We start from the raw sequence: 19166 nt of genomic DNA, 5'->3' as shown, positions 1-19166 counted from the left end.
TGGCATATTAGGAAGCAGCTGCCTAACCCACTTGGTAAATGTAAGTGTGTGTTGGTCTTATTCCTTTAAATATCATCCAACATGAATTAAACTCTAGCAGGTGGGAACAAGAAGGCATTTCTTTCTAGGACGGTCAGCTTTTATGTCACCCAGAAGAGCCAATGATCTTAGAGTTGAATAAAGTCAAACAGATGAGAAATAAACTTGTACTTGAATAACAAAATGACTTGTATATTCGGGGTGATTGCATGTACCTTTCAGTCTTCTCTCCTAATACTCAGGATGTCAGGATGGCCGAGCGGTCCAAGGCGCCAGACTCAAGATGAAAATTCTTCCCTAGTTGGGTGTTCTGGTCTCTGAAAGGAGGTGTGGGTTCAAATCCCACTTCTGACAAGTATTTTGTTCAATAAAGTCAGTCATCTCACTTCCTGGAAATAACTTCTGACTCCAGTTGTGCACCATTGTGAGACTGGGGGTACCTGAACGAGGCATGGCTCAATCCACTTCCGTTGTTCCGGTTGCATATTAGGAAGCAGCTGCCTAACCCACTTGGTAAATGTAAGTGTGTGTTGGTCTTATTCCTTTAAATATCATCCAACATGAATTAAACTCTAGCAGGTGGGAACAAGAAGGCATTTCTTTCTAGGACGGTCAGCTTTTATGTCACCCAGAAGAGCCAATGATCTTAGAGTTGAATAAAGTCAAACAGATGAGAAATAAACTTGTACTTGAATAACAAAATGACTTGTATATTCAGGGTGATTGCATGTACCTTTCAGTCTTCTCTCCTAATACTCAGGATGTCAGGATGGCCGAGCAGTCCAAGGTGCCAGACTCAAGATGAAAATTCTTCCCTAGTTGGGTGTTCTGGTCTCTGAAAGGAGGCGTGGGTTCAAATCCCACTTCTGACAAGTATTTTGTTCAATAAAGTCAGTCATCTCACTTCCTGGAAATAACTTCTGACTCCAGTTGTGCACCATTGTGAGACTGGGGGTACCTGAACGAGGCATGGCTCAATCCACTTCCGTTGTTCCGGTTGCATATTAGGAAGCAGCTGCCTAACCCACTTGGTAAATGTAAGTGTGTGTTGGTCTTATTCCTTTAAATATCATCCAACATGAATTAAACTCTAGCAGGTGGGAACAAGAAGGCATTTCTTTCTAGGACGGTCAGCTTTTATGTCACCCAGAAGAGCCAATGATCTTAGAGTTGAATAAAGTCAAACAGATGAGAAATAAACTTGTACTTGAATAACAAAATGACTTGTATATTCGGGGTGATTGCATGTACCTTTCAGTCTTCTCTCCTAATAGTCAGGATGTCAGGATGTCCGAGCGGTCCAAGGCGCCAGACTCAAGATGAAAATTCTTCCCTAGTTGGGTGTTCTGGTCTCTGAAAGGAGGCGTGGGTTCAAATCCCACTTCTGACAAGTATTTTGTTCAATAAAGTCAGTCATCTCACTTCCTGGAAATAACTTCTGACTCCAGTTGCGCAACCATTGTGAGACTGGGGGTACCTGAACGAGGCATGGCTCAATCCACTTCCGTTGTTCCGGTGGCATATTAGGAAGCAGCTGCCTAACCCACTTGGTAAATGTAAGTGTGTGTTGTTCTTATTCCTTTAAATATCATCCAACATGAATTAAACTCTAGCAGGTGGGAACAAGAAGGCATTTCTTTCTAGGACGGTCAGCTTTTATGTCACCCAGAAGAGCCAATGATCTTAGAGTTGAATAAAGTCAAACAGATGAGAAATAAACTTGTACTTGAATAACAAAATGACTTGTATATTCGGGGTGATTGCATGTACCTTTCAGTCTTCTCTCCTAATACTCATGATATCAGGATGGCCGAGCGGTCCAAGGCGCCAGACTCAAGATGAAAATTCTTCCCTAATTGGGTGTTCTGGTCTCTGAAAGGAGGCGTGGGTTCAAATCCCACTTCTGACAAGTTTTTTGTTCAATAAAGTCAGTCATCTCACTTCCTGGAAATAACTTCTGACTCCAGTTGCGCACCATTGTGAGACTGGGGTTACCTGAACGAGGCATGGCTCAATCCACTTCCGTTGTTCCGGCGGCATATTAGGAAGCAGCTGCCTAACCCACTTGGTAAATGTAAGTGTGTGTTGGTCTTATTCCTTTAAATATCATCCAACATGAATTAAACTCTAGCAGGTGGGAACAAGAAGGCATTTCTTTCTAGGACGGTCAGCTTTTATGTCACCCAGAAGAGCCAATGATCTTAGAGTTGAATAAAGTCAAACAGATGAGAAATAAACTTGTACTTGAATAACAAAATGACTTGTATATTCGGGGTGATTGCATGTACCTTTCAGTCTTCTCTCCTAATACTCAGAATGTCAGGATGGCCAAGCGGTCCAAGGCGCCAGACTCAAGATGAAAATTCTTCCCTAGTTGGGTGTTCTGGTCTCTGAAAGGAGGCGTGGGTTCAAATCCCACTTCTGACAAGTATTTTGTTCAATAAAGTCAGTCATCTCACTTCCTGGAAATAACTTCTGACTCCAGTTGTGCACCATTGTGAGACTGGGGTTACCTGAACGAGGCATGGCTCAATCCACTTCCGTTGTTCCGGTGGCATATTAGGAAGCAGCTGCCTAACCCACTTGGTAAATGTAAGTGTGTGTTGGTCTTATTCCTTTAAATATCATCTAACATGAATTAAACTCTAGCAGGTGGGAACAAGAAGGCATTTCTTTCTAGGACGGTCAGCTTTTATGTCACCCAGAAGAGCCAATGATCTTAGAGTTGAATAAAGTCAAACAGATGAGAAATAAACTTGTACTTGAATAACAAAATGACTTGTATATTCGGGGTGATTGCATGTACCTTTCAGTCTTCTCTCCTAATACTCAGGATGTCAGGATGGCCGAGCAGTCCAAGGTGCCAGACTCAAGATGAAAATTCTTCCCTAGTTGGGTGTTCTGGTCTCTGAAAGGAGGCGTGGGTTCAAATCCCACTTCTGACAAGCATTTTGTTCAATAAAGTCAGTCATCTCACTTCCTGGAAATAACTTCTGACTCCAGTTGTGCACCATTGTGAGACTGGGGGTACCTGAACGAGGCATGGCTCAATCCACTTCCGTTGTTCCGGTTGCATATTAGGAAGCAGCTGCCTAACCCACTTGGTAAATGTAAGTGTGTGTTGGTCTTATTCCTTTAAATATCATCCAACATGAATTAAACTCTAGCAGGTGGGAACAAGAAGGCATTTCTTTCTAGGACGGTCAGCTTTTATGTCACCCAGAAGAGCCAATGATCTTAGAGTTGAATAAAGTCAAACAGATGAGAAATAAACTTGTACTTGAATAACAAAATGACTTGTATATTCGGGGTGATTGCATGTACCTTTCAGTCTTCTCTCCTAATACTCAGGATGTCAGGATGGCTGAGCGGTCCAAGGCGCCAGACTCAAGATGAAAATTCTTCCCTAGTTGGGTGTTCTGGTCTCTGAAAGGAGGCGTGGGTTCAAATCCCACTTCTGACAAGTATTTTGTTCAATAAAGTCAGTCATCTCACTTCCTGGAAATAACTTCTGACTCCAGTTGTGCACCATTGTGAGACTGGGGGTACCTGAACGAGGCATGGCTCAATCCACTTCCGTTGTTCCGGTTGCATATTAGGAAGCAGCTGCCTAACCCACTTGGTAAATGTAAGTGTGTGTTGGTCTTATTCCTTTAAATATCATCCAACATGAATTAAACTCTAGCAGGTGGGAACAAGAAGGCATTTCTTTCTAGGACGGTCAGCTTTTATGTCACCCAGAAGAGCCAATGATCTTAGAGTTGAATAAAGTCAAACAGATGAGAAATAAACTTGTACTTGAATAACAAAATGACTTGTATATTCAGGGTGATTGCATGTACCTTTCAGTCTTCTCTCCTAATACTCAGGATGTCAGGATGGCCGAGCAGTCCAAGGTGCCAGACTCAAGATGAAAATTCTTCCCTAGTTGGGTGTTCTGGTCTCTGAAAGGAGGCGTGGGTTCAAATCCCACTTCTGACAAGTATTTTGTTCAATAAAGTCAGTCATCTCACTTCCTGGAAATAACTTCTGACTCCAGTTGTGCACCATTGTGAGACTGGGGGTACCTGAACGAGGCATGGCTCAATCCAGTTCCGTTGTTCCGGTGGCATATTAGGAAGCAGCTGCCTAACCCACTTGGTAAATGTAAGTGTGTGTTGGTCTTATTCCTTTAAATATCATCCAACATGAATTAAACTCTAGCAGGTGGGAACAAGAAGGCATTTCTTTCTAGGACGGTCAGCTTTTATGTCACCCAGAAGAGCCAATGATCTTAGAGTTGAATAAAGTCAAACAGATGAGAAATAAACTTGTACTTGAATAACAAAATGACTTGTATATTCGGGGTGATTGCATGTACCTTTCAGTCTTCTCTCCTAATACTCAGGATGTCAGGATGGCCGAGCGGTCCAAGGCGCCAGACTCAAGATGAAAATTCTTCCCTAGTTGGGTGTTCTGGTCTCTGAAAGGAGGTGTGGGTTCAAATCCCACTTCTGACAAGTATTTTGTTCAATAAAGTCAGTCATCTCACTTCCTGGAAATAACTTCTGACTCCAGTTGTGCACCATTGTGAGACTGGGGGTACCTGAACGAGGCATGGCTCAATCCACTTCCGTTGTTCCGGTTGCATATTAGGAAGCAGCTGCCTAACCCACTTGGTAAATGTAAGTGTGTGTTGGTCTTATTCCTTTAAATATCATCCAACATGAATTAAACTCTAGCAGGTGGGAACAAGAAGGCATTTCTTTCTAGGACGGTCAGCTTTTATGTCACCCAGAAGAGCCAATGATCTTAGAGTTGAATAAAGTCAAACAGATGAGAAATAAACTTGTACTTGAATAACAAAATGACTTGTATATTCAGGGTGATTGCATGTACCTTTCAGTCTTCTCTCCTAATACTCAGGATGTTAGGATGGCCGAGCAGTCCAAGGTGCCAGACTCAAGATGAAAATTCTTCCCTAGTTGGGTGTTCTGGTCTCTGAAAGGAGGCGTGGGTTCAAATCCCACTTCTGACAAGTATTTTGTTCAATAAAGTCAGTCATCTCACTTCCTGGAAATAACTTCTGACTCCAGTTGTGCACCATTGTGAGACTGGGGGTACCTGAACGAGGCATGGCTCAATCCACTTCCGTTGTTCCGGTTGCATATTAGGAAGCAGCTGCCTAACCCACTTGGTAAATGTAAGTGTGTGTTGGTCTTATTCCTTTAAATATCATCCAACATGAATTAAACTCTAGCAGGTGGGAACAAGAAGGCATTTCTTTCTAGGACGGTCAGCTTTTATGTCACCCAGAAGAGCCAATGATCTTAGAGTTGAATAAAGTCAAACAGATGAGAAATAAACTTGTACTTGAATAACAAAATGACTTGTATATTCGGGGTGATTGCATGTACCTTTCAGTCTTCTCTCCTAATAGTCAGGATGTCAGGATGTCCGAGCGGTCCAAGGCGCCAGACTCAAGATGAAAATTCTTCCCTAGTTGGGTGTTCTGGTCTCTGAAAGGAGGCGTGGGTTCAAATCCCACTTCTGACAAGTATTTTGTTCAATAAAGTCAGTCATCTCACTTCCTGGAAATAACTTCTGACTCCAGTTGCGCAACCATTGTGAGACTGGGGGTACCTGAACGAGGCATGGCTCAATCCACTTCCGTTGTTCCGGTGGCATATTAGGAAGCAGCTGCCTAACCCACTTGGTAAATGTAAGTGTGTGTTGTTCTTATTCCTTTAAATATCATCCAACATGAATTAAACTCTAGCAGGTGGGAACAAGAAGGCATTTCTTTCTAGGACGGTCAGCTTTTATGTCACCCAGAAGAGCCAATGATCTTAGAGTTGAATAAAGTCAAACAGATGAGAAATAAACTTGTACTTGAATAACAAAATGACTTGTATATTCGGGGTGATTGCATGTACCTTTCAGTCTTCTCTCCTAATACTCATGATATCAGGATGGCCGAGCGGTCCAAGGCGCCAGACTCAAGATAAAAATTCTTCCCTAATTGGGTGTTCTGGTCTCTGAAAGGAGGCGTGGGTTCAAATCCCACTTCTGACAAGTTTTTTGTTCAATAAAGTCAGTCATCTCACTTCCTGGAAATAACTTCTGACTCCAGTTGCGCACCATTGTGAGACTGGGGTTACCTGAACGAGGCATGGCTCAATCCACTTCCGTTGTTCCGGCGGCATATTAGGAAGCAGCTGCCTAACCCACTTGGTAAATGTAAGTGTGTGTTGGTCTTATTCCTTTAAATATCATCCAACATGAATTAAACTCTAGCAGGTGGGAACAAGAAGGCATTTCTTTCTAGGACGGTCAGCTTTTATGTCACCCAGAAGAGCCAATGATCTTAGAGTTGAATAAAGTCAAACAGATGAGAAATAAACTTGTACTTGAATAACAAAATGACTTGTATATTCGGGGTGATTGCATGTACCTTTCAGTCTTCTCTCCTAATACTCAGAATGTCAGGATGGCCAAGCGGTCCAAGGCGCCAGACTCAAGATGAAAATTCTTCCCTAGTTGGGTGTTCTGGTCTCTGAAAGGAGGCGTGGGTTCAAATCCCACTTCTGACAAGTATTTTGTTCAATAAAGTCAGTCATCTCACTTCCTGGAAATAACTTCTGACTCCAGTTGTGCACCATTGTGAGACTGGGGTTACCTGAACGAGGCATGGCTCAATCCACTTCCGTTGTTCCGGTTGCATATTAGGAAGCAGCTGCCTAACCCACTTGGTAAATGTAAGTGTGTGTTGGTCTTATTCCTTTAAATATCATCTAACATGAATTAAACTCTAGCAGGTGGGAACAAGAAGGCATTTCTTTCTAGGACGGTCAGCTTTTATGTCACCCAGAAGAGCCAATGATCTTAGAGTTGAATAAAGTCAAACAGATGAGAAATAAACTTGTACTTGAATAACAAAATGACTTGTATATTCGGGGTGATTGCATGTACCTTTCAGTCTTCTCTCCTAATACTCAGGATGTCAGGATGGCCGAGCAGTCCAAGGTGCCAGACTCAAGATGAAAATTCTTCCCTAGTTGGGTGTTCTGGTCTCTGAAAGGAGGCGTGGGTTCAAATCCCACTTCTGACAAGCATTTTGTTCAATAAAGTCAGTCATCTCACTTCCTGGAAATAACTTCTGACTCCAGTTGTGCACCATTGTGAGACTGGGGGTACCTGAACGAGGCATGGCTCAATCCACTTCCGTTGTTCCGGTTGCATATTAGGAAGCAGCTGCCTAACCCACTTGGTAAATGTAAGTGTGTGTTGGTCTTATTCCTTTAAATATCATCCAACATGAATTAAACTCTAGCAGGTGGGAACAAGAAGGCATTTCTTTCTAGGACGGTCAGCTTTTATGTCACCCAGAAGAGCCAATGATCTTAGAGTTGAATAAAGTCAAACAGATGAGAAATAAACTTGTACTTGAATAACAAAATGACTTGTATATTCGGGGTGATTGCATGTACCTTTCAGTCTTCTCTCCTAATACGCAGGATGTCAGGATGGCCGAGCAGTCCAAGGCGCCAGACTCAAGATGAAAATTCTTCCCTAGTTGGGTGTTCTGGTCTCTGAAAGGAGGCGTGGGTTCAAATCCCACTTCTGACATGTATTTTGTTCAATAAAGTCAGTCATCTCACTTCCTGGAAATAACTTCTGACTCCAGTTGTGCACCATTGTGAGACTGGGGTTACCTGAACGAGGCATGGCTCAATCCACTTCCGTTGTTCCGGTGGCATATTAGGAAGCAGCTGCCTAACCCACTTGGTAAATGTAAGTGTGTGCTGGTCTTATTCCTGTAAATATCATCCAACATGAATTAAACTCTAGCAGGTGGGAACAAGAAGGCATTTCTTTCTAGGACGGTCAGCTTTTATGTCACCCAGAAGAGCCAATGATCTTAGAGTTGAATAAAGTCAAACAGATGAGAAATAAACTTGTACTTGAATAACAAAATGACTTGTATATTCGGGGTGATTGCATGTACCTTTCAGTCTTCTCTCCTAATACTCAGGATGTCAGGATGGCCGAGCAGTCCAAGGTGCCAGACTCAAGATGAATATTCTTCCCTAGTTGGGTGTTCTGGTCTCTGAAAGGAGGCGTGGGTTCAAATCCCACTTCTGACAAGTATTTTGTTCAATAAAGTCAGTCATCTCACTTCCTGGAAATAACTTCTGACTCCAGTTGCGCACCATTGTGAGACTGGGGTTACCTGAACGAGGCATGGCTCAATCCACTTCCGTTGTTCCGGCGGCATATTAGGAAGCAGCTGCCTAACCCACTTGGTAAATGTAAGTGTGTGTTGGTCTTATTCCTTTAAATATCATCCAACATGAATTAAACTCTAGCAGGTGGGAACAAGAAGGCATTTCTTTCTAGGACGGTCAGCTTTTATGTCACCCAGAAGAGCCAATGATCTTAGAGTTGAATAAAGTCAAACAGATGAGAAATAAACTTGTACTTGAATAACAAAATGACTTGTATATTCGGGGTGATTGCATGTACCTTTCAGTCTTCTCTCCTAATACTCAGGATGTCAGGATGGCCGAGCAGTCCAAGGTGCCAGACTCAAGATGAAAATTCTTCCCTAGTTGGGTGTTCTGGTCTCTGAAAGGAGGCGTGGGTTCAAATCCCACTTCTGACAAGTATTTTGTTCAATAAAGTCAGTCATCTCACTTCCTGGAAATAACTTCTGACTCCAGTTGTGCACCATTGTGAGACTGGGGGTACCTGAACGAGGCATGGCTCAATCCACTTCCGTTGTTCCGGTTGCATATTAGGAAGCAGCTGCCTAACCCACTTGGTAAATGTAAGTGTGCGTTGGTCTTATTCCTTTAAATATCATCCAACATGAATTAAACTCTAGCAGGTGGGAACAAGAAGGCATTTCTTTCTAGGACGGTCAGCTTTTATGTCACCCAGAAGAGCCAATGATCTTAGAGTTGAATAAAGTCAAACAGATGAGAAATAAACTTGTACTTGAATAACAAAATGACTTGTATATTCGGGGTGATTGCATGTACCTTTCAGTCTTCTCTCCTAATACTCAGGATGTCAGGATGGCCGAGCAGTCCAAGGCGCCAGACTCAAGATGAAAATTCTTCCCTAGTTGGGTGTTCTGGTCTCTGAAAGGAGGCGTGGGTTCAAATCCCACTTCTGACATGTATTTTGTTCAATAAAGTCAGTCATCTCACTTCCTGGAAATAACTTCTGACTCCAGTTGTGCACCATTGTGAGACTGGGGTTACCTGAACGAGGCATGGCTCAATCCACTTCCGTTGTTCCGGTGGCATATTAGGAAGCAGCTGCCTAACCCACTTGGTAAATGTAAGTGTGTGCTGGTCTTATTCCTGTAAATATCATCCAACATGAATTAAACTCTAGCAGGTGGGAACAAGAAGGCATTTCTTTCTAGGACGGTCAGCTTTTATGTCACCCAGAAGAGCCAATGATCTTAGAGTTGAATAAAGTCAAACAGATGAGAAATAAACTTGTACTTGAATAACAAAATGACTTGTATATTCGGGGTGATTGCATGTACCTTTCAGTCTTCTCTCCTAATACTCAGGATGTCAGGATGGCCGAGCAGTCCAAGGTGCCAGACTCAAGATGAAAATTCTTCCCTAGTTGGGTGTTCTGGTCTCTGAAAGGAGGCGTGGGTTCAAATCCCACTTCTGACAAGTATTTTGTTCAATAAAGTCAGTCATCTCACTTCCTGGAAATAACTTCTGACTCCAGTTGCGCACCATTGTGAGACTGGGGGTACCTGAACGAGGCATGGCTCAATCCACTCCCGTTGTTCCGGTGGCATATTAGGAAGCAGCTGCCTAACCCACTTGGTAAATGTAAGTGTGTGTTGGTCTTATTCCTTTAAATATCATCCAACATGAATTAAACTCTAGCAGGTGGGAACAAGAAGGCATTTCTTTCTAGGACGGTCAGCTTTTATGTCACCCAGAAGAGCCAATGATCTTAGAGTTGAATAAAGTCAAACAGATGAGAAATAAACTTGTACTTGAATAACAAAATGACTTGTATATTCGGGGTGATTGCATGTACCTTTCAGTCTTCTCTCCTAATACTCAGGATGTCAGGATGGCCAAGCGGTCCAAGGCGCCAGACTCAAGATGAAAATTCTTCCCTAGTTGGGTGTTCTGGTCTCTGAAAGGAGGTGTGGGTTCAAATCCCACTTCTGACAAGTATTTTGTTCAATAAAGTCAGTCATCTCACTTCCTGGAAATAACTTCTGACTCCAGTTGTGCACCATTGTGAGACTGGGGTTACCTGAACGAGGCATGGCTCAATCCACTTCCGTTGTTCCGGTGGCATATTATGAAGCAGCTGCCTAACCCACTTGGTAAATGTAAGTGTGTGTTGGTCTTATTCCTTTAAATATCATCTAACATGAATTAAACTCTAGCAGGTGGGAACAAGAAGGCATTTCTTTCTAGGACGGTCAGCTTTTATGTCACCCAGAAGAGCCAATGATCTTAGAGTTGAATAAAGTCAAACAGATGAGAAATAAACTTGTACTTGAATAACAAAATGACTTGTATATTCGGGGTGATTGCATGTACCTTTCAGTCTTCTCTCCTAATACTCAGGATGTCAGGATGGCCGAGCAGTCCAAGGTGCCAGACTCAAGATGAAAATTCTTCCCTAGTTGGGTGTTCTGGTCTCTGAAAGGAGGCGTGGGTTCAAATCCCACTTCTGACAAGTATTTTGTTCAATAAAGTCAGTCATCTCACTTCCTGGAAATAACTTCTGACTCCAGTTGTGCACCATTGTGAGACTGGGGGTACCTGAACGAGGCATGGCTCAATCCACTTCCGTTGTTCCGGTTGCATATTAGGAAGCAGCTGCCTAACCCACTTGGTAAATGTAAGTGTGTGTTGGTCTTATTCCTTTAAATATCATCCAACATGAATTAAACTCTAGCAGGTGGGAACAAGAAGGCATTTCTTTCTAGGACGGTCAGCTTTTATGTCACCCAGAAGAGCCAATGATCTTAGAGTTGAATAAAGTCAAACAGATGAGAAATAAACTTGTACTTGAATAACAAAATGACTTGTATATTCGGGGTGATTGCATGTACCTTTCAGTCTTCTCTCCTAATACTCAGGATGTCAGGATGGCCGAGCGGTCCAAGGCGCCAGACTCAAGATGAAAATTCTTCCCTAGTTGGGTGTTCTGGTCTCTGAAAGGGGGTGTGGGTTCAAATCCCACTTCTGACATGTATTTTGTTCAATAAAGTCAGTCATCTCACTTCCTGGAAATAACTTCTGACTCCAGTTGTGCACCATTGTGAGACTGGGGTTACCTGAACGAGGCATGGCTCAATCCACTTCCGTTGTTCCGGTGGCATATTAGGAAGCAGCTGCCTAACCCACTTGGTAAATGTAAGTGTGTGTTGGTCTTATTCCTTTAAATATCATCTAACATGAATTAAACTCTAGCAGGTGGGAACAAGAAGGCATTTCTTTCTAGGACGGTCAGCTTTTATGTCACCCAGAAGAGCCAATGATCTTAGAGTTGAATAAAGTCAAACAGATGAGAAATAAACTTGTACTTGAATCACAAAATGACTTGTATATTCGGGGTGATTGCATGTACCTTTCAGTCTTCTCTCCTAATACTCAGGATGTCAGGATGGCCGAGCAGTCCAAGGTGCCAGACTCAAGATGAAAATTCTTCCCTAGTTGGGTGTTCTGGTCTCTGAAAGGAGGCGTGGGTTCAAATCCCACTTCTGACAAGTATTTTGTTCAATAAAGTCAGTCATCTCACTTCCTGGAAATAACTTCTGACTCCAGTTGTGCACCATTGTGAGACTGGGGGTACCTGAACGAGGCATGGCTCAATCCACTTCCGTTGTTCCGGTTGCATATTAGGAAGCAGCTGCCTAACCCACTTGGTAAATGTAAGTGTGTGTTGGTCTTATTCCTTTAAATATCATCCAACATGAATTAAACTCTAGCAGGTGGGAACAAGAAGGCATTTCTTTCTAGGACGGTCAGCTTTTATGTCACCCAGAAGAGCCAATGATCTTAGAGTTGAATAAAGTCAAACAGATGAGAAATAAACTTGTACTTGAATAACAAAATGACTTGTATATTCGGGGTGATTGCATGTACCTTTCAGTCTTCTCTCCTAATACTCAGGATGTCAGGATGGCCGAGCGGTCCAAGGCGCCAGACTCAAGATGAAAATTCTTCCCTAGTTGGGTGTTCTGGTCTCTGAAAGGAGGCGTGGGTTCAAATCCCACTTCTGACATGTATTTTGTTCAATAAAGTCAGTCATCTCACTTCCTGGAAATAACTTCTGACTCCAGTTGTGCACCATTGTGAGACTGGGGGTACCTGAACGAGGCATGGCTCAATCCACTTCCGTTGTTCCGGTGGCATATTATGAAGCAGCTGCCTAACCCACTTGGTAAATGTAAGTGTGTGTTGGTCTTATTCCTTTAAATATCATCTAACATGAATTAAACTCTAGCAGGTGGGAACAAGAAGGCATTTCTTTCTAGGACGGTCAGCTTTTATGTCACCCAGAAGAGCCAATGATCTTAGAGTTGAATAAAGTCAAACAGATGAGAAATAAACTTGTACTTGAATAACAAAATGACTTGTATATTCGGGGTGATTGCATGTACCTTTCAGTCTTCTCTCCTAATACTCAGGATGTCAGGATGGCCGAGCAGTCCAAGGTGCCAGACTCAAGATGAATATTCTTCCCTAGTTGGGTGTTCTGGTCTCTGAAAGGAGGCGTGGGTTCAAATCCCACTTCTGACAAGTATTTTGTTCAATAAAGTCAGTCATCTCACTTCCTGGAAATAACTTCTGACTCCAGTTGTGCACCATTGTGAGACTGGGGGTACCTGAACGAGGCATGGCTCAATCCACTTCCGTTGTTCCGGTGGCATATTAGGAAGCAGCTGCCTAACCCACTTGGTAAATGTAAGTGTGTGTTGGTCTTATTCCTTTAAATATCATCCAACATGAATTAAACTCTAGCAGGTGGGAACAAGAAGGCATTTCTTTCTAGGACGGTCAGCTTTTATGTCACCCAGAAGAGCCAATGATCTTAGAGTTGAATAAAGTCAAACAGATGAGAAATAAACTTGTACTTGAATAACAAAATGACTTGTATATTCAGGGTGATTGCATGTACCTTTCAGTCTTCTCTCCTAATACTCAGGATGTCAGGATGGCCGAGCAGTCCAAGGTGCCAGACTCAAGATGAAAATTCTTCCCTAGTTGGGTGTTCTGGTCTCTGAAAGGAGGCGTGGGTTCAAATCCCACTTCTGACAAGTATTTTGTTCAATAAAGTCAGTCATCTCACTTCCTGGAAATAACTTCTGACTCCAGTTGTGCACCATTGTGAGACTGGGGGTACCTGAACGAGGCATGGCTCAATCCACTTCCGTTGTTCCGGTTGCATATTAGGAAGCAGCTGCCTAACCCACTTGGTAAATGTAAGTGTGTGTTGGTCTTATTCCTTTAAATATCATCCAACATGAATTAAACTCTAGCAGGAGGGAACAAGAAGGCATTTCTTTCTAGGACGGTCAGCTTTTATGTCACCCAGAAGAGCCAATGATCTTAGAGTTGAATAAAGTCAAACAGATGAGAAATAAACTTGTACTTGAATAACAAAATGACTTGTATATTCGGGGTGATTGCATGTACCTTTCAGTCTTCTCTCCTAATACTCAGGATGTCAGGATGGCCGAGCAGTCCAAGGTGCCAGACTCAAGATGAATATTCTTCCCTAGTTGGGTGTTCTGTTCTCTGAAAGGAGGCGTGGGTTCAAATCCCACTTCTGACAAGTATTTTGTTCAATAAAGTCAGTCATCTCACTTCCTGGAAATAACTTCTGACTCCAGTTGTGCACCATTGTGAGACTGGGGGTACCTGAACGAGGCATGGCTCAATCCACTTCCGTTGTTCCGGTGGCATATTAGGAAGCAGCTGCCTAACCCACTTGGTAAATGTAAGTGTGTGTTGGTCTTATTCCTTTAAATATCATCCAACATGAATTAAACTCTAGCAGGTGGGAACAAGAAGGCATTTCTTTCTAGGACGGTCAGCTTTTATGTCACCCAGAAGAGCCAATGATCTTAGAGTTGAATAAAGTCAAACAGATGAGAAATAAACTTGTACTTGAATAACAAAATGACTTGTATATTCGGGGTGATTGCATGTACCTTTCAGTCTTCTCTCCTAATACTCAGGATGTCAGAATGGCCGAGCGTTCCAAGGCACCAGACTCAAGATGAAAATTCTTCCCTAGTTGGGTGTTCTGGTCTCTGAAAGGAGGCGTGGGTTCAAATCCCACTTCTGACAAGTATTTTGTTCAATAAAGTCAGTCATCTCACTTCCTGGAAATAACTTCTGACTCCAGTTGCGCACCATTGTGAGACTGGGGTTACCTGAACGAGGCATGGCTCAATCCACTTCCGTTGTTCCGGTGGCATATTAGGAAGCAGCTGCCTAACCCACTTGGTAAATGTAAGTGTGTGTTGGTCTTATTCTTTAAATATCATCCAACATGAATTAAACTCTAGCAGGTGGGAACAAGAAGGCATTTCTTTCTAGGACGGTCAGCTTTTATGTCACCCAGAAGAGCCAATGATCTTAGAGTTGAATAAAGTCAAACAGATGAGAAATAAACTTGTACTTGAATAACAAAATGACTTGTATATTCGGGGTGATTGCATGTACCTTTCAGTCTTCTCTCCTAATACTCAGGATGTCAGGATGGCCAAGCGGTCCAAGGCGCCAGACTCAAGATGAAAATTCTTCCCTAGTTGGGTGTTCTGGTCTCTGAAAGGAGGTGTGGGTTCAAATCCCACTTCTGACAAGTATTTTGTTCAATAAAGTCAGTCATCTCACTTCCTGGAAATAACTTCTGACTCCAGTTGTGCACCATTGTGAGACTGGGGTTACCTGAACGAGGCATGGCTCAATCCACTTCCGTTGTTCCGGTGGCATATTATGAAGCAGCTGCCTAACCCACTTGGTAAATGTAAGTGTGTGTTGGTCTTATTCCTTTAAATATCATCTAACATGAATTAAACTCTAGCAGGTGGGAACAAGAAGGCATTTCTTTCTAGGACGGTCAGCTTTTATGTCACCCAGAAGAGCCAATGATCTTAGAGTTGAATAAAGTCAAACAGATGAGAAATAAACTTGTACTTGAATAACAAAATGACTTGTATATTCGGGGTGATTGCATGTACCTTTCAGTCTTCTCTCCTAATACCCAGGATGTCAGGATGGCCGAGCAGTCCAAGGTGCCAGACTCAAGATGAAAATTCTTCCCTAGTTGGGTGTTCTGGTCTCTGAAAGGAGGCGTGGGTTCAAATCCCACTTCTGACAAGTACTTTGTTCAATAAAGTCAGTCATCTCACTTCCTGGAAATAACTTCTGACTCCAGTTGTGCACCATTGTGAGACTGGGGGTACCTGAACGAGGCATGGCTCTATCCACTTCCGTTGTTCCGGTTGCATATTAGGAAGCAGCTGCCTAACCCACTTGGTAAATGTAAGTGTGTGTTGGTCTTATTCCTTTAAATATCATCCAACATGAATTAAACTCTAGCAGGTGGGAACAAGAAGGCATTTCTTTCTAGGACGGTCAGCTTTTATGTCACCCAGAAGAGCCAATGATCTTAGAGTTGAATAAAGTCAAACAGATGAGAAATAAACTTGTACTTGAATAACAAAATGACTTGTATATTCAGGGTGATTGCATGTACCTTTCAGTCTTCTCTCCTAATACTCAGGATGTCAGGATGGCCGAGCAGTCCAAGGTGCCAGACTCAAGATGAAAATTCTTCCCTAGTTGGGTGTTCTGGTCTCTGAAAGGAGGCGTGGGTTCAAATCCCACTTCTGACAAGTATTTTGTTCAATAAAGTCAGTCATCTCACTTCCTGGAAATAACTTCTGACTCCAGTTGTGCACCATTGTGAGACTGGGGGTACCTGAACGAGGCATGGCTCAATCCACTTCCGTTGTTCCGGTTGCATATTAGGAAGCAGCTGCCTAACCCACTTGGTAAATGTAAGTGTGTGTTGGTCTTATTCCTTTAAATATCATCCAACATGAATTAAACTCTAGCAGGTGGGAACAAGAAGGCATTTCTTTCTAGGACGGTCAGCTTTTATGTCACCCAGAAGAGCCAATGATCTTAGAGTTGAATAAAGTCAAACAGATGAGAAATAAACTTGTACTTGAATAACAAAATGACTTGTATATTCGGGGTGATTGCATGTACCTTTCAGTCTTCTCTCCTAATAGTCAGGATGTCAGGATGTCCGAGCGGTCCAAGGCGCCAGACTCAAGATGAAAATTCTTCCCTAGTTGGGTGTTCTGGTCTCTGAAAGGAGGCGTGGGTTCAAATCCCACTTCTGACAAGTATTTTGTTCAATAAAGTCAGTCATCTCACTTCCTGGAAATAACTTCTGACTCCAGTTGTGCACCATTGTGAGACTGGGGGTACCTGAACGAGGCATGGCTCAATCCACTTCCGTTGTTCCGGTTGCATATTAGGAAGCAGCTGCCTAACCCACTTGGTAAATGTAAGTGTGTGTTGGTCTTATTCCTTTAAATATCATCCAACATGAATTAAACTCTAGCAGGTGGGAACAAGAAGGCATTTCTTTCTAGGACGGTCAGCTTTTATGTCACCCAGAAGAGCCAATGATCTTAGAGTTGAATAAAGTCAAACAGATGAGAAATAAACTTGTACTTGAATAACAAAATGACTTGTATATTCGGGGTGATTGCATGTACCTTTCAGTCTTCTCTCCTAATAGTCAGGATGTCAGGATGTCCGAGCGGTCCAAGGCGCCAGACTCAAGATGAAAATTCTTCCCTAGTTGGGTGTTCTGGTCTCTGAAAGGAGGCATGGGTTCAAATCCCACTTCTGACAAGTATTTTGTTCAATAAAGTCAGTCATCTCACTTCCTGGAAATAACTTCTGACTCCAGTTGTGCACCATTGTGAGACTGGGGGTACCTGAACGAGGCATGGCTCAATCCACTTCCGTTGTTCCGGTTGCATATTAGGAAGCAGCTGCCTAACCCACTTGGTAAATGTAAGTGTGTGTTGGTCTTATTCCTTTAAATATCATCCAACATGAATTAAACTCTAGCAGGTGGGAACAAGAAGGCATTTCTTTCTAGGACGGTCAGCTTTTATGTCACCCAGAAGAGCCAATGATCTTAGAGTTGAATAAAGTCAAACAGATGAGAAATAAACTTGTACTTGAATAACAAAATGACTTGTATATTCGGGGTGATTGCATGTACCTTTCAGTCTTCTCTCCTAATACTCAGGATGTCAGGATGGCCGAGCAGTCCAAGGTGCCAGACTCAAGATGAAAATTCTTCCCTAGTTGGGTGTTCTGGTCTCTGAAAGGAGGCGTGGGTTCAAATCCCACTTCTGACAAGTATTTTGTTCAATAAAGTCAGTCATCTCACTTCCTGGAAATAACTTCTGACTCCAGTTGTGCACCATTGTGAGACTGGGGGTACCTGAACGAGGCATGGCTCAATCCACTTCCGTTGTTCCGGTGGCATATTAGGAAGCAGCTGCCTAACCCACTTGGTAAATGTAAGTGTGTGCTGGTCTTATTCCTGTAAATATCATCCAACATGAATTAAACTCTAGCAGGTGGGAACAAGAAGGCATTTCTTTCTAGGACGGTCAGCTTTTATGTCACCCAGAAGAGCCAATGATCTTAGAGTTGAATAAAGTCAAACAGATGAGAAATAAACTTGTACTTGAATAACAAAATGACTTGTATATTCGGGGTGATTACATGTACCTTTCAGTCTTCTCTCCTAATACTCAGGATGTCAGGATGGCCGAGCAGTCCAAGGTGCCAGACTCAAGATGAAAAATCTTCCCTAGTTGGGTGTTCTGGTCTCTGAAAGGAGGCGTGGGTTCAAATCCCACTTCTGACATGTATTTTGTTCAATAAAGTCAGTCATCTCACTTCCTGGAAATAACTTCTGACTCCAGTTGTGCACCATTGTGAGACTGGGGGTACCTGAACGAGGCATGGCTCAATCCACTTCCGTTGTTCCGGTTGCATATTAGGAAGCAGCTGCCTAACCCACTTGGTAAATGTAAGTGTGTGTTGGTCTTATTCCTTTAAATATCATCCAACATGAATTAAACTCTAGCAGGTGGGAACAAGAAGGCATTTCTTTCTAGGACGGTCAGCTTTTATGTCACCCAGAAGAGCCAATGATCTTAGAGTTGAATAAAGTCAAACAGATGAGAAATAAACTTGTACTTGAATAACAAAATGACTTGTATATTCGGGGTGATTGCATGTACCTTTCAGTCTTCTCTCCTAATAGTCAGGATGTCAGGATGTCCGAGCGGTCCAAGGCGCCAGACTCAAGATGAAAATTCTTCCCTAGTTGGGTGTTCTGGTCTCTGAAAGGAGACGTGGGTTCAAATCCCACTTCTGACAAGTATGTTGTTCAATAAAGTCAGTCATCTCACTTCCTGGAAATAACTTCTGACTCCAGTTGTGCACCATTGTGAGACTGGGGGTACCTGAACGAGGCATGGCTCAATCCACTTCCGTTGTTCCGGTTGCATATTAGGAAGCAGCTGCCTAACCCACTTGGTAAATGTAAGTGTGTGTTGGTCTTATTCCTTTAAATATCATCCAACATGAATTAAACTCTAGCAGGTGGGAACAAGAAGGCATTTCTTTCTAGGACGGTCAGCTTTTATGTCACCCAGAAGAGCCAATGATCTTAGAGTTGAATAAAGTCAAACAGATGAGAAATAAACTTGTACTTGAATAACAAAATGACTTGTATATTCGGGGTGATTGCATGTACCTTTCAGTCTTCTCTCCTAATACTCAGGATGTCAGGATGGCCGAGCAGTCCAAGGTGCCAGACTCAAGATGAAAATTCTTCCCTAGTTGGGTGTTCTGGTCTCTGAAAGGAGGCGTGGGTTCAAATCCCACTTCTGACAAGTATTTTGTTCAATAAAGTCAGTCATCTCACTTCCTGGAAATAACTTCTGACTCCAGTTGTGCACCATTGTGAGACTGGGGGTACCTGAACGAGGCATGGCTCAATCCACTTCCGTTGTTCCG

The 19166-nt window shown here is 42.8% G+C and overlaps 34 non-coding genes across 34 annotated transcripts; all 34 read left to right on the top strand.

Annotated features, from left to right (window-relative positions):
* Positions 1-284: 284 nt before the first annotated feature.
* On the top strand, positions 285-393 carry TRNAL-CAA (transfer RNA leucine (anticodon CAA)). Its single transcript has 2 exons — positions 285-322; positions 348-393. It is a non-coding gene; the product is annotated as a tRNA-Leu (tRNA).
* A 409-nt stretch (positions 394-802) lies between these two features.
* On the top strand, positions 803-911 carry TRNAL-CAA (transfer RNA leucine (anticodon CAA)). Its single transcript has 2 exons — positions 803-840; positions 866-911. It is a non-coding gene; the product is annotated as a tRNA-Leu (tRNA).
* Positions 912-1320: 409 nt separating this feature from the next.
* TRNAL-CAA (transfer RNA leucine (anticodon CAA)) lies at positions 1321-1429 on the top strand. Its single transcript has 2 exons — positions 1321-1358; positions 1384-1429. It is a non-coding gene; the product is annotated as a tRNA-Leu (tRNA).
* A 410-nt stretch (positions 1430-1839) lies between these two features.
* Positions 1840-1948, top strand: TRNAL-CAA (transfer RNA leucine (anticodon CAA)). The gene is made up of 2 exons: positions 1840-1877; positions 1903-1948. It is a non-coding gene; the product is annotated as a tRNA-Leu (tRNA).
* A 409-nt stretch (positions 1949-2357) lies between these two features.
* Positions 2358-2466, top strand: TRNAL-CAA (transfer RNA leucine (anticodon CAA)). Its single transcript has 2 exons — positions 2358-2395; positions 2421-2466. It is a non-coding gene; the product is annotated as a tRNA-Leu (tRNA).
* A 409-nt stretch (positions 2467-2875) lies between these two features.
* Positions 2876-2984, top strand: TRNAL-CAA (transfer RNA leucine (anticodon CAA)). The gene is made up of 2 exons: positions 2876-2913; positions 2939-2984. It is a non-coding gene; the product is annotated as a tRNA-Leu (tRNA).
* A 409-nt stretch (positions 2985-3393) lies between these two features.
* Positions 3394-3502, top strand: TRNAL-CAA (transfer RNA leucine (anticodon CAA)). The gene is made up of 2 exons: positions 3394-3431; positions 3457-3502. It is a non-coding gene; the product is annotated as a tRNA-Leu (tRNA).
* Positions 3503-3911: 409 nt separating this feature from the next.
* Positions 3912-4020, top strand: TRNAL-CAA (transfer RNA leucine (anticodon CAA)). The gene is made up of 2 exons: positions 3912-3949; positions 3975-4020. It is a non-coding gene; the product is annotated as a tRNA-Leu (tRNA).
* A 409-nt stretch (positions 4021-4429) lies between these two features.
* TRNAL-CAA (transfer RNA leucine (anticodon CAA)) lies at positions 4430-4538 on the top strand. The gene is made up of 2 exons: positions 4430-4467; positions 4493-4538. It is a non-coding gene; the product is annotated as a tRNA-Leu (tRNA).
* Positions 4539-5465: 927 nt separating this feature from the next.
* Positions 5466-5574, top strand: TRNAL-CAA (transfer RNA leucine (anticodon CAA)). The gene is made up of 2 exons: positions 5466-5503; positions 5529-5574. It is a non-coding gene; the product is annotated as a tRNA-Leu (tRNA).
* Positions 5575-5984: 410 nt separating this feature from the next.
* TRNAL-CAA (transfer RNA leucine (anticodon CAA)) lies at positions 5985-6093 on the top strand. The gene is made up of 2 exons: positions 5985-6022; positions 6048-6093. It is a non-coding gene; the product is annotated as a tRNA-Leu (tRNA).
* Positions 6094-6502: 409 nt separating this feature from the next.
* On the top strand, positions 6503-6611 carry TRNAL-CAA (transfer RNA leucine (anticodon CAA)). The gene is made up of 2 exons: positions 6503-6540; positions 6566-6611. It is a non-coding gene; the product is annotated as a tRNA-Leu (tRNA).
* Positions 6612-7020: 409 nt separating this feature from the next.
* On the top strand, positions 7021-7129 carry TRNAL-CAA (transfer RNA leucine (anticodon CAA)). The gene is made up of 2 exons: positions 7021-7058; positions 7084-7129. It is a non-coding gene; the product is annotated as a tRNA-Leu (tRNA).
* Positions 7130-7538: 409 nt separating this feature from the next.
* TRNAL-CAA (transfer RNA leucine (anticodon CAA)) lies at positions 7539-7647 on the top strand. The gene is made up of 2 exons: positions 7539-7576; positions 7602-7647. It is a non-coding gene; the product is annotated as a tRNA-Leu (tRNA).
* Positions 7648-8056: 409 nt separating this feature from the next.
* TRNAL-CAA (transfer RNA leucine (anticodon CAA)) lies at positions 8057-8165 on the top strand. Its single transcript has 2 exons — positions 8057-8094; positions 8120-8165. It is a non-coding gene; the product is annotated as a tRNA-Leu (tRNA).
* Positions 8166-8574: 409 nt separating this feature from the next.
* TRNAL-CAA (transfer RNA leucine (anticodon CAA)) lies at positions 8575-8683 on the top strand. The gene is made up of 2 exons: positions 8575-8612; positions 8638-8683. It is a non-coding gene; the product is annotated as a tRNA-Leu (tRNA).
* A 409-nt stretch (positions 8684-9092) lies between these two features.
* Positions 9093-9201, top strand: TRNAL-CAA (transfer RNA leucine (anticodon CAA)). The gene is made up of 2 exons: positions 9093-9130; positions 9156-9201. It is a non-coding gene; the product is annotated as a tRNA-Leu (tRNA).
* A 409-nt stretch (positions 9202-9610) lies between these two features.
* On the top strand, positions 9611-9719 carry TRNAL-CAA (transfer RNA leucine (anticodon CAA)). The gene is made up of 2 exons: positions 9611-9648; positions 9674-9719. It is a non-coding gene; the product is annotated as a tRNA-Leu (tRNA).
* A 409-nt stretch (positions 9720-10128) lies between these two features.
* On the top strand, positions 10129-10237 carry TRNAL-CAA (transfer RNA leucine (anticodon CAA)). The gene is made up of 2 exons: positions 10129-10166; positions 10192-10237. It is a non-coding gene; the product is annotated as a tRNA-Leu (tRNA).
* A 409-nt stretch (positions 10238-10646) lies between these two features.
* On the top strand, positions 10647-10755 carry TRNAL-CAA (transfer RNA leucine (anticodon CAA)). The gene is made up of 2 exons: positions 10647-10684; positions 10710-10755. It is a non-coding gene; the product is annotated as a tRNA-Leu (tRNA).
* A 409-nt stretch (positions 10756-11164) lies between these two features.
* TRNAL-CAA (transfer RNA leucine (anticodon CAA)) lies at positions 11165-11273 on the top strand. Its single transcript has 2 exons — positions 11165-11202; positions 11228-11273. It is a non-coding gene; the product is annotated as a tRNA-Leu (tRNA).
* Positions 11274-11682: 409 nt separating this feature from the next.
* On the top strand, positions 11683-11791 carry TRNAL-CAA (transfer RNA leucine (anticodon CAA)). Its single transcript has 2 exons — positions 11683-11720; positions 11746-11791. It is a non-coding gene; the product is annotated as a tRNA-Leu (tRNA).
* Positions 11792-12200: 409 nt separating this feature from the next.
* On the top strand, positions 12201-12309 carry TRNAL-CAA (transfer RNA leucine (anticodon CAA)). Its single transcript has 2 exons — positions 12201-12238; positions 12264-12309. It is a non-coding gene; the product is annotated as a tRNA-Leu (tRNA).
* Positions 12310-12718: 409 nt separating this feature from the next.
* On the top strand, positions 12719-12827 carry TRNAL-CAA (transfer RNA leucine (anticodon CAA)). The gene is made up of 2 exons: positions 12719-12756; positions 12782-12827. It is a non-coding gene; the product is annotated as a tRNA-Leu (tRNA).
* Positions 12828-13236: 409 nt separating this feature from the next.
* Positions 13237-13345, top strand: TRNAL-CAA (transfer RNA leucine (anticodon CAA)). Its single transcript has 2 exons — positions 13237-13274; positions 13300-13345. It is a non-coding gene; the product is annotated as a tRNA-Leu (tRNA).
* A 927-nt stretch (positions 13346-14272) lies between these two features.
* TRNAL-CAA (transfer RNA leucine (anticodon CAA)) lies at positions 14273-14381 on the top strand. The gene is made up of 2 exons: positions 14273-14310; positions 14336-14381. It is a non-coding gene; the product is annotated as a tRNA-Leu (tRNA).
* Positions 14382-14789: 408 nt separating this feature from the next.
* Positions 14790-14898, top strand: TRNAL-CAA (transfer RNA leucine (anticodon CAA)). The gene is made up of 2 exons: positions 14790-14827; positions 14853-14898. It is a non-coding gene; the product is annotated as a tRNA-Leu (tRNA).
* Positions 14899-15307: 409 nt separating this feature from the next.
* Positions 15308-15416, top strand: TRNAL-CAA (transfer RNA leucine (anticodon CAA)). Its single transcript has 2 exons — positions 15308-15345; positions 15371-15416. It is a non-coding gene; the product is annotated as a tRNA-Leu (tRNA).
* Positions 15417-15825: 409 nt separating this feature from the next.
* On the top strand, positions 15826-15934 carry TRNAL-CAA (transfer RNA leucine (anticodon CAA)). The gene is made up of 2 exons: positions 15826-15863; positions 15889-15934. It is a non-coding gene; the product is annotated as a tRNA-Leu (tRNA).
* Positions 15935-16343: 409 nt separating this feature from the next.
* Positions 16344-16452, top strand: TRNAL-CAA (transfer RNA leucine (anticodon CAA)). Its single transcript has 2 exons — positions 16344-16381; positions 16407-16452. It is a non-coding gene; the product is annotated as a tRNA-Leu (tRNA).
* A 927-nt stretch (positions 16453-17379) lies between these two features.
* On the top strand, positions 17380-17488 carry TRNAL-CAA (transfer RNA leucine (anticodon CAA)). Its single transcript has 2 exons — positions 17380-17417; positions 17443-17488. It is a non-coding gene; the product is annotated as a tRNA-Leu (tRNA).
* A 409-nt stretch (positions 17489-17897) lies between these two features.
* TRNAL-CAA (transfer RNA leucine (anticodon CAA)) lies at positions 17898-18006 on the top strand. Its single transcript has 2 exons — positions 17898-17935; positions 17961-18006. It is a non-coding gene; the product is annotated as a tRNA-Leu (tRNA).
* A 409-nt stretch (positions 18007-18415) lies between these two features.
* On the top strand, positions 18416-18524 carry TRNAL-CAA (transfer RNA leucine (anticodon CAA)). The gene is made up of 2 exons: positions 18416-18453; positions 18479-18524. It is a non-coding gene; the product is annotated as a tRNA-Leu (tRNA).
* A 409-nt stretch (positions 18525-18933) lies between these two features.
* Positions 18934-19042, top strand: TRNAL-CAA (transfer RNA leucine (anticodon CAA)). The gene is made up of 2 exons: positions 18934-18971; positions 18997-19042. It is a non-coding gene; the product is annotated as a tRNA-Leu (tRNA).
* Positions 19043-19166: the final 124 nt, after the last annotated feature.

The sequence above is a fragment of the Rhinoderma darwinii genome, chromosome 4, assembly GCF_050947455.1.
Source record: "Rhinoderma darwinii isolate aRhiDar2 chromosome 4, aRhiDar2.hap1, whole genome shotgun sequence".
In the NCBI taxonomy this organism is placed as follows: Eukaryota; Metazoa; Chordata; class Amphibia; order Anura; family Rhinodermatidae; genus Rhinoderma; species Rhinoderma darwinii.
Note: the sequence above shows the minus strand (reverse complement) of the source record. Positions and strands in the feature narration are given on the sequence as shown.